Raw genomic sequence first — 10,572 nt, 5'->3', positions numbered from 1 at the left:
TGAAGTCCGGCTTCTTACCACCCTCCAACACACTGTACTCTACAGAACACTGTAAAAGCAAGACTCATTCCCGTGACTAAGGAGTCTCCGTTATTTGCCTGTACACATTCTCTAGCTTCCATCCCTCACACCGCCTCTGACCTCCTCGGTGTTTCAGGACACACCAGGCATGCTATCCCCTCAGTATGCTTGCTTGCAAAGCGAAGTAGGGTTTCAGCCCCTCACTTCACAAGTCGTGCTTTAATGGGACTGATAGGCTCTGAAGAAGCAAAATTGTTTGCAGGGTACTCAGTTTCTTCACGGTGACTCTGAACTGCATCCCATGCCAAGCTGCCTGGACCACCACTTCCAACATCTTTGGTATATTTCTGACAACCCTAGACTTTCCCAGAGACTTATGATACTTGAACTCTTACTTTCTTCAAGCTTTCAATCCACAGAACCCAGTGATCCTAACATCCAAGCTCTACACCAGCAGTCTCATGTCTCTCTTTGTGTTTTCCTAGCATCCTGTGTTGTTTATTGTGTTTGGGTGAGCTCGTTTTTGTGTACTCTCTGGTACTTAGTATGTGTTTACACATTCCTGGAACAAATGACCTGAATGGGTTAAAGCAATTCTTTTAAGCAAACATTTAGATTGTGTTTGTGTGTGCTGGCATTAGTCCTCAAAGACATAATATATTTTACTATAAATGCACTATATTTAATTCTCATAATAATTTCATATCGATCCTTTCCAGCCTCTGCCTCGGACGCCGCTGCAGCCGCCATGATGTTGATGCCTAAGAAGAATCAGATTGCCATCTGTGAACTCCTTTTTAAGGATGGAGTGATGGTTGCCAAAAAGATGTCCACATGCCCAAACACCCCAATCTGGCAAACAAGAATGTGCCCAACCTTCACGTCATGAAGGCCATGCAGTCTCTCAAGTCTTGAGGCTACGTGAAGGAGCAGTTTGCTTGGAGACACTTCTACTGGTACCTCACAAATGAGGGCATCCAGCGTCTCCAAGATTACCTGCACCCACCTCCAGAGATCGTGCCCGACACTCTGTGCTGCCTCGGCCCAAAGGTCCAGAGGGTGAGTGGCCTGTAAGAGTCACAAGAGGGGAGGCAGGCAGAGACACCTACAGAAGGAGTACTGTGACCCTGGAGCTGACAAGAAAGCTGAGGCTGGGGCTGGCTCAGAATTCCAGTTTAGAGGGGGCTTCGGTCGTGGACGTGGTCAGCCACCTCAGTGAAGTTGGAGATTATGTTGTGTTGAATAAACTTTAAAGAAAAACAAACAAACAAACAAACAAACAAACACAGTCCCATATCGATGCTTAGTATGACGCTAGGCTATAAAGGTTACCTCACTGAATGCCAGTAGTAAAGATAAGTAGACCCCAGGGTGATAATGGGAAAGGAGGTTAAAGTGACATCTCTAAAGCCACGCCGCTCACACATAGTGAAGCTACTGGTCTATCCCCAAACAAGGTTCCAGAATGAACAGTAACCTTTAAAGCAACGGCCATGTTCTGAAGCAGTCTTGGCAACACTGAGGTGAGAACTTAGGTTTTTCTCCCAAACTCCTGCTTTGTCCTGAGGTTCAGACATTGGGAGCAAATAAAAAAGGATTAAGCTTACCAGGACCCAACATCTACAGTTGTCAGGGTTCTCTAAAGGAATCAAACTGATAAAATGAATACATCTGCACATGTGTGCGCACACACACACCTACACACAAATGAATGTGTATGCACATGTGTGCACACATATGTATGTGTGTGAGCGCACGCACACAAACACACAGACACACAGAGACATATCAAGACACACAGGCTGTGGTCTCAGTAGTCCAAAAATGGCCATCTCCTGCCAGAAAGGCCAAGGATCTGGTAGTTGTTCCATCCATGAGACCGGATGTCTCAGCAGTCCCAGTTTGGTGTTAAAGTTCTGGAAATTCCTAGAGTGCCATTCATCAGCCTATGTTGGATTCTGAAGAAATCATTCACCAGTGAAGGGATGATTCAGAAACAGGGTTAATGAACTTGCCAGTCAGCGTGAGGGCAGGCAGGCAAAAAGCAATAGCTTCTTTATCCACGAGCCTTTACACAGGCAGGCTGCCACCAGAACATGTGGCCATGATTTAAGGTTAGTCTTCCCACCTCAAATGACCCTATTAGGAAAATCACTTATAAGCACACCCAGAGGCTTTGGGTTTTAGTTGATTCCAGAGGTAGTGAAGCTGACAACTTAGGTCAGGATTCATGAGTTGCAGAACCAGATCCAAACCCTAAATCTGGGACCCTCAATCATGGGTCCGGAACATCTATGATGAGAAAGGCTGGCTGAGGAAGAGATTTACTGGTCTGGTGATCTGTTCCTGCAGGAAAGAAATGCTGGTGGTAGAAGAGGAAGAGGAGGAGAAGGGAAGCAAGGGGAACCCAGAAGCAGAGTTCTCCCTCTCACCTCATTTTATCGGCACTCGCCATGTCTCTACCTACCTCACATCTGGGCTCTCAGACGTCCTCTCGTTTTGCTTGTTTTGTTGGCAGAGTTATGGCCTTCTTTTTCCTTTCATAGAGTTGATCTTGAGACTATTCAGAAATTATGCACAAATAATGTGCTTACTAGGTTATGGAGTGTACTATTCTAAAAGTGGGACAATATAAAGAAAACTATTTAGTCCCTGTGGAAATAACTCGCAGATGTGTGGAGATTGTTTTGGTGTTCTGGGTTATGCAGGATGATTGATATGAGAGAGAGAGAGAGAGAGAGAGAGAGAGAGAGAGAGAGAGAGAGAGAGACTGTAGGATGAATTTAGCCTTCTAAGCAGTAGGAGGATCAGTCTCTGGATGACCCAATGCCAACAGCTTCATGGAAGTGCTCTTTCACTTTTATACAAAACACTTTTAGCAAGTGGATTTCTGAATACCAAACCTCTTATCAGATCTGGGAGTTGTCTGAAGGAACCATTACCTAAGCAATGCTCAGTCATATTCAACTTCTTAGTTTGCCAACTGTGTCTCAGGGATTAAGTTATGCAAAGGCTCTGAGAATCCTTTGGAAGAGGAACCTCATAAAAACCTCAGATAACAATCATGAACTGTTTACAAAAGGCTGTGTCAAAGCTTGGGTGCCATCGCTCTGGAATTCATGCCAGATACAAGGGCTCTGCTAAGATTCTGCTACAAGACCAAAGAGGAAACTAGCCTCAAGAATCAACAAATGGGATTGCGTTAAAGTCAAAAGTTTTTGCATAGCAAGAGAAACCAGCAGCTGAGCTGTTAGATAGCAGTTCCCTCCAAAGTTGAAGCCTTACATCTTGGAAAGAAACATCTTAAGACCATAGGCTGTGGAAGGAAATGAAGTAACAGGCTGTTTTAGAACAGAATGTTCACAAAGAGTTAAAACAGCAAGGTGTTCTAAAGGGGAGGTAAAACTCTCCATCTGGCAGGTGAGCTCCATTAAATGGTTTCAGGAAGTCCCTGAAGTTGACTAGGTTCACTAGGCTCCTCTCTTCAAAGAGTAGGTAACAGTTATGATTTCTAAGAGTTTCTCTCAGACAAGTCAAATTGCAAAGAAGAGCCTGAGATGAGCCAAGCAGCCTGACAGAAGGAAAGGCTAGCTAAGTTATTTAGAAGAGAAGCAAACAGCAGCCAGTCTGTCTAGAAGAACCTCAGACCAACCTGGAAGAACACTCTCTAACCTGTTGAAGGCTGGGCTGTATGCTCCAGATTCCCAGTTTTGTCAGCTGTCACCCATGCTGGGGTGGGCTTTGGTGATACATCTGTCTATGACTCATTCCTGCTCTTGTAAGTAATCCCTCATCTGTATTCCTGGAAGTAATCCCCATTGGTGCAACAAGCTGGACTTTGGTGGTTTCTGGTCTCTCAGTGGTTTCCTATCTGGGGTGAGTAGACATGTCACGTCTCTTCAGAAAAAGTCTGTAACACATTAAGAACAAATGAATGTTCTCAGAATGAAAGAAAATCTTCACGTCTATACTTCTATAGGAAGGATAACATCCAGAATTTACAAAGAATTGAAAAATTAACCACCAAGGAAATGAAACAGTCAATAAGTGGACCAATGCAATGAACCGACAGTTCTGAAAATAAGAAATACAAAATACCAATAAATACCTTAGAAAGTATTAAGCTTCCCTATGCATGAGAAAAATTGAAGCTCTTTGAGATTCCACTTTGAGGGAAGAGGAGTCAGACAGACTCTTGGTAGACAGATAGAAGGGAGAACAGCTCTAGGCAGATGAATGCATATTTTACTTACACATGTAAGATGGCTGACTTCCTGTTCCTCTCTTCCCACCTCTAAGACAAAGTCTTGCTGGGATTTTATTCCACTTTCCACCTCTCCCAAGGGTGCTATTAGGTAGGACTTTTAGATATCCTACTGGATGAGTCTGTGGTGGAAACCAATCATCTTTCCTGTCTTTGTTCTGGATTATCCAACATCCTGTCATGTCCCAAACAAGTCAATGCCAGAGGAGAAAGGGAACTCATTCCATTCTAAAACACCAAACCAAACCAAACCTAGAAAGCCAAACAAACTACTACCACCATTTCTTCTGAACCGGTTCGGCTCCCCATGAGTTTCCTTCATAGCTAAGAATTTTTCCCTCCCTCCCTCCCTCCCTCCCTTCCTCCCTCCCTTCCTCCCTCTTCTCCCCTCTTCCCCATGTGTTCTCAGCCAGCCTTTTCCTCTCTTACTCTCTTCATCTCTCTTCTCTCTTTCTGTTCTCTCTCTCTCTCTCCCTTTCTCTGCCTCTATCCTCTTCTCCAAGTCCCCTTCCCTTCCCCCAATAAACATCCTTTTGAACTAGACCTGTTGCATGGTGATGATTCCTCAGAGGAACACCTTGGCTAAGATACTCCCTCCTGCCACATTACATCACACTTTATAAAACACAACAGTCCTAGCTTTGGTTCACTTTCCTCCTGTTCCTGAGAAAATTCACTTTGCTCTGGCTGAGATTTATAACGCAGGGCCCAGGGTTCTGCTCTGAAAGGCACTAATGCACATGATTAAACCCAGAAACACCATCAGCACCTTGGTCTGAGGAGGGGCAAGCCTCTGAAGTTGCACAGAAAATGGATCAAAATAGCAAAGGAGCAAGAGATTGAGTTCTGAGTGTGGCACCCAGGATTCAGTGTTCTTTTTCTAGCTGGAAATCTGGGATCCTCCTAGCATGGGGTGGAGAATCTATCTTCTTTATGATTTGCTTAGAATCGCAGCTCTTATTAATAGGAGATGGATGCCTCTGTCTGGTCATATTCCCTGAGACTCTAAGAAGACTCTGTGCTTCTGCTCGTTAACATGAGAAATATGAGATGAATTTTCCATAGTTCACATAGTTGCATGAGGATTAAAGAAATCAACACAAGAACTGAACATACCGTGAGAGCTACAAAAAGCCTAAGGACCAAGTCCCACCTGTAGCTGAGGATTTGGGGATTGATACCTGCTGGGGAAGATAGAGTTGATTTTTAAGTGTATCACCTGGTAAGTTGACCCCACTCCAGGGGCAGGCCAAACATCCATGAATATATGAGCAGCACAAATTAAAATTGGTAAGGAGAATCAAAGGACACGAAGTTGGGTAGATAGGGAAAGGGGGTAAAACCAGAGGCATCAGGGGAATATGATTCAGACACACTGGATGGAATTCTCAAAGCGCTAAAACCGGAAGTGAAGCCTCTGGCCAGCTTTTGGCATAGCCTAACTCTACCCACCACATGGGCTTCATTTCTGAGAGCCAATCATCCCCTCAGCCTCCAACTCCTCTTTGTGTTTCCTGGGACACAAAATGGGTTCCCAGGTATTAGTAAATCAGAGCTGTTTCAAGGGTCACCTCAAGGGCCTTTGCAGAATGGGAGTTGGTGAGAGCACTGCCCCTTTTCTGGTTGTGTTTTCTTTCATTGTTTGTTTGGAGACAGTGCCTCGAGGATATCACACTGACCTTAAGAAGCTATGTAGCCAAGGATGTCCTTGAACTCCTGAACCTCCCACCTCCACTTCCCATCTGCTGAGATTTCAGGTGTGTGTTGCTGGCCCTGACGAGCTATTCTGGGATTGGCTGTGGATAGTATGTGCCTATTCACTGAAGGGATTTGTGCATCATGAAGCAAAGGTAAGGGACTCGAAGGTGTCCTTGTGTTCTTCATTTGGAATCTTCAATATTTGCTCCATTTACTGGATTTGGAGTCTATAAAAATAATTCAAATTTCTTTCTTTTTCACTTAACATAAAATAAAGACTTTTTTTGGGGGGGGGGGGCAAGGGTGGTCCAGGATAGCCTGCTGGGTTTACAAGACATACATCACCATGTTGATGTGATGTGGGTCACCGTGATGCTTGGTTTTCAATCTTATGCCAGATGTTTGCCTTAATAGTTCTTCATTGAATACTCTGAAGTCTGAAGGTCAGTCATTTCCACTCCAAGCCATGGGTTAGCAGAGTTCTGGAGCACAGTGTTGATCAAGGCCCTGATTGCCTGGGAGTCTTGTCACCCTTACTGTGCTGGTTGTGGGGTGATGTCTTATTGTTAGTACTTTTTATGTATATGGGTGCTTTGCCTACATATATATCTATGTATCATGTGCATGCAGTGCCTATAGAGGCCAGAAGAGGGTGTCAAATTCCCCCCCCCCCCAAACTAGGGTTACAGACCAATTGGCGTGCTCACAGTTCATTGTAATTGGGCCTTTTGTTTTTTAAACCTTCTTCAATATCTGCTCTGACCTCACAGAACACCCACAGGGCTGTGTCCCCAATAAGTGCAGAAGCACTTTCTGGTCTGAGGAAGCTAATCCAGCTTTCCTTGCTGGGAGAAATATAGACCCTTCTGGCTGCCAGGGTCTCCTCATCCCCAAAGCCCACAGGAGCATTAGTTCTTCTAGGTCTTGCTTAGTCCAGACTTTCTCCTGGAAACCTTCTCTGATCCCCTTGTCCCTCAGAAGCAATCTCAACTCTCACCTCACCCAAGTCCCAAGGATGAGCCTGGGCACTGAATTTTACAAGGAAATCCCTGATGGCAATTTCTCCCATCTCCATACGCAGATTTTTTTCCTCAGACCACATGCCATGCTTGGGGAGGTATGGTCACTATACATACCAAGGTGTCTACCCCTCTACTACTAAACAAGGGTTCTTAACTCTTTGTGTGCCATGACGTTTCTGGCATATTAGGGACACTTAGGAATTTCACTCAGAACCATGTTTCTAAACACATACAAGAGAAAAGAAACCAGTATGGTTAAGATGCAGCTGTGGAATGTAATGAAAAGGTTCTGTTTCTTTGTTAATACGATTTAGGAGCATTGGTAAGTGCTGATGAGTACAGGCGCCATTTTGAGATGTCTGAAAGCATTATAATCAGACCCACCCGTGACAGAGTCATCTGTTTTCCCAATGCTGCGGTGGCCGGTATTTGTTGTCTGTTCTCACAACTGAAGAACATGGTCATGTTTGATCGAAGGTTGGTGAAAGTAGTTTCTTCCCATCACCCCCTTCTCCCAGGTTTAGAACTCCCGAGTCAGGTGGGCTGTCAAGACCATTTCTTTACCACTTAGGTGTCACTTAGAGTGATCTAGCCCAGTGAGTGCATTTGGGAGCACTTCCCATGTTTGTTTATGAGATTAGAGGGGGAAACAATCATGTAAATCCCCAATCTTGTAGGTGAGAAAACCCAATTCCAATCTTCCTCTGGATTCTCGTACCTGACCCCAACCCAATCTAAGGGAGGATGTTCTGAAAGATTCAGAGTCAGCAGATGGAGTTGTGAGTGTGATTAGCCGACTGGAGATTCAGTGTGGTCAGAAGGAGGATTTGTGACTGCAGAAAGGGAGGTGGTGAATTGACCTGGTGGAATTCGGTGACATAAGGATGCAGGAAGGGGAAATGACATCATCCACGCAGGCAGTGGGAGGACAGGGAAGTGAAAACGCATTTCTGCCAACTCAGCTGTTTTATTCTTCCCCCATTCAGCCCATCTTCCAGAGAGTTTACAGTACAGCAAAATTCCCAGCATGTAGGCAAGGGAGTGGCAGAGGCTTCTACCTGCCTGGGCATCCTGTGAGCTACGATTCTTCCTCCAGTCCCCGGAGGCCCTTGTGTTTCCCTGCAAAATGATGCAACTGGGCAGGAAGCCCTGATGTCAGCAATGTGACACCATGGACCAGGAAAACCCTGGGCAGCCAACTCAGGATCCAGTATGGGAAAAGGAGTCATTAGGTTTCCCTCTTGATGTCTACAAAATTTTTTCCTTCCCCCCTAAAATGGCTTGCTTTGGAACTGGGGTTTGTTTCATAAGAGGGGGTTCTCCCTCTTACGATCCTCCGATTAAATGCTCACAACTGGTGTTGAAACGCCGTTTTCCCAAGCTGGCTTGATGTACATAGACATGAAATGTGAGTCAGGACAGAAAGACAGGGGTAATTATGGATATGCAATAAACAAAGGAGCCCCTCACCCTGGGGCTGGTTGAAGCCTTTCCCAGTTCTGAATCAAGAATTCTAAACAGAATTAACAGCATTGGCTTAAGGCAATGTTTCCCTCTTCCAGAATTCTCTAGGAATTAGAAATTCCATTTATAATAAAAAGATGTGTCCTAAACTCTGGAGATCCTAGTGACTCCTGGTTTTCCTTACTGGATTATAACCCATCCAAGTCACTCCTGGAGCCACCAAAAAGAGGGAGAAATTGGGGAAAATGAGCTTAGGTTGAGTGAGTGGAGGAGTTCCAGAGAATTCCATTCTAGTCCAATAATTCTGATCTCTGTGTCTCTGTCTTTTCTCAGAGGACACATGCAACTGGAGGGAGGCACATCCCTTGTCCGTAGCCACACCCTACCATCCCCTCAGGCAGAGCTTGTTCAGGAGGATGTTGGGATGAGCCAGGGTGCAGGGAAGCACTTTGGGACTTGAGGAAATGGGGACATCACTAGAGAGACTCCAAGGGCTTTCCAGGCCTGGCCTCCAACAGTTCATTTCCTTCATGTGGCATACATATAAGTAACTTCTCAGCCCAGTCAGACTCCGAGGAGACCAGAAGAAGCAGCTCCTCATGAACTCAGGTAAGAGACTTTCTCAGATGGTTCTGGGGATAAGCCCGGTCCACACAATCACTTACCCAGATATTGAGGGTCAGTCATGTCCCCCCAAAGAACTTTCTAGAAAGATGAAGTCTCTTGGAGAAACAGGAAGTGTCACTGTTATCCTTGTATCCGGTTGGTAAAGGTAGCACAGCATTGAGGACAGTGGGTGTTCAACAAATGCTAGTCTGGTTGTTGAATTTATGATCGTGTTGATGAAAAAATTACAGATCTCGTTTTAAAAGGAATAAGAGAGGGAATTTATTCTGGAACCATTTTGAGTAATCATGGTTGCTTACCCTAACTTCCATGTGCCAGCATGGAAACAGTTTCATAAGGTTTTATAGTTTCACAGAACAAAGAAAGTAGGTTTTAAAAACAGAGGGGAAAGGGGCGACATTATTGTTAAACTGCTTCCTGCTGAGTAGGGGCATCAAGTTCCTTGGGCCAAGTTTGATCCTCACTATCCAGATATCTAATTTCTTTTTGTTTCTTCTTTGAGCACGACTACTTAAGAAACCACAAACAATAGCAACCAATCAACCACCATTAGTAGCAACTGCCCCACCACTGGGGTCTGAGCATTTATAGAACCCTCAGAAGTCCCCAGAATCCAAACATCACACAATTGCAGAAACCGTCTGCTGTTGGCAAATTCATGCCTCTACTAGAGCACGAGGCAAATCATAGTCAGCTGCTGTGGACAATCTGAACAGCCCCATATCCCACACCTGGGATTAAAATGAAAACACATTCTCATAATATTTGTGTTTTTCCAAGAAATCAAAATTCTCATTACATGTCTTTTTAGAATATCTTTATATCTGCTAGGCCACCAGGCACATTGTGTGTGTGTGTGTATGAGAGAGAGAGAGAGACAGAGAGAGAGACAGAGAGAGAGACAGAGAGAGAGACAGACAGAGAGCAGAAGGTAGAGGGAGGGAGAGAGAGATGGGGAGGGAGGGAGGGAGGGAGGGAGGGAGGGAGAGAGAGAGAGAGAGAGAGAGAGAGAGAGAGAGAGAGAGGCTTTACAGTGATATTTCCCAAAAAAGGTCATGTGCTATTATATATGACCCAGGAGCATAGTATGGAAAAGTTTCGAGGATACTCAAACATTTAGTGGGTTCCTGGTTAAGTAAACAGAATCAAAGGAACACAGAAGCCATATTTAGCAGGATTGATCAGTCGAGTGGCAGACAGGAAAACTCACCCACAATGCTTGAAGACAGGTCTCAGGAGAAACATCCAGAATTTTGGGTAGGGGTTACAGACATGGCTTTATTTGGTTATTTTAATGACATGAGCAATTCCTGTAAGAATTTTTGGCTCTGAGGCTGAAAGAAATTTTAGGAGTGATTTGCATACTGAAGACACTTTAATGTAATTATGAGCATTAAAAAGAAAGAAAACTGTTAGATGGGAAATAAAGACAGGAGGGAAAGAAAGAGAGGAGAAGGGATTTACTTTAGAGCGTCT

At 44.6% G+C, this 10,572-nt stretch overlaps 1 pseudogene; it reads left to right on the top strand.

Moving 5' to 3' along the window:
• Positions 1 to 769: 769 nt before the first annotated feature.
• Positions 770 to 1,240, top strand: LOC134481490 (small ribosomal subunit protein eS10-like; annotated as a pseudogene).
• Positions 1,241 to 10,572: the final 9,332 nt, after the last annotated feature.

This window comes from Rattus norvegicus, chromosome 13 (genome assembly GCF_036323735.1).
Source record: "Rattus norvegicus strain BN/NHsdMcwi chromosome 13, GRCr8, whole genome shotgun sequence".
Lineage (NCBI taxonomy): Eukaryota > Metazoa > Chordata > Mammalia > Rodentia > Muridae > Rattus > Rattus norvegicus.
This window is presented reverse-complemented; position numbering and strand designations above follow the sequence as displayed.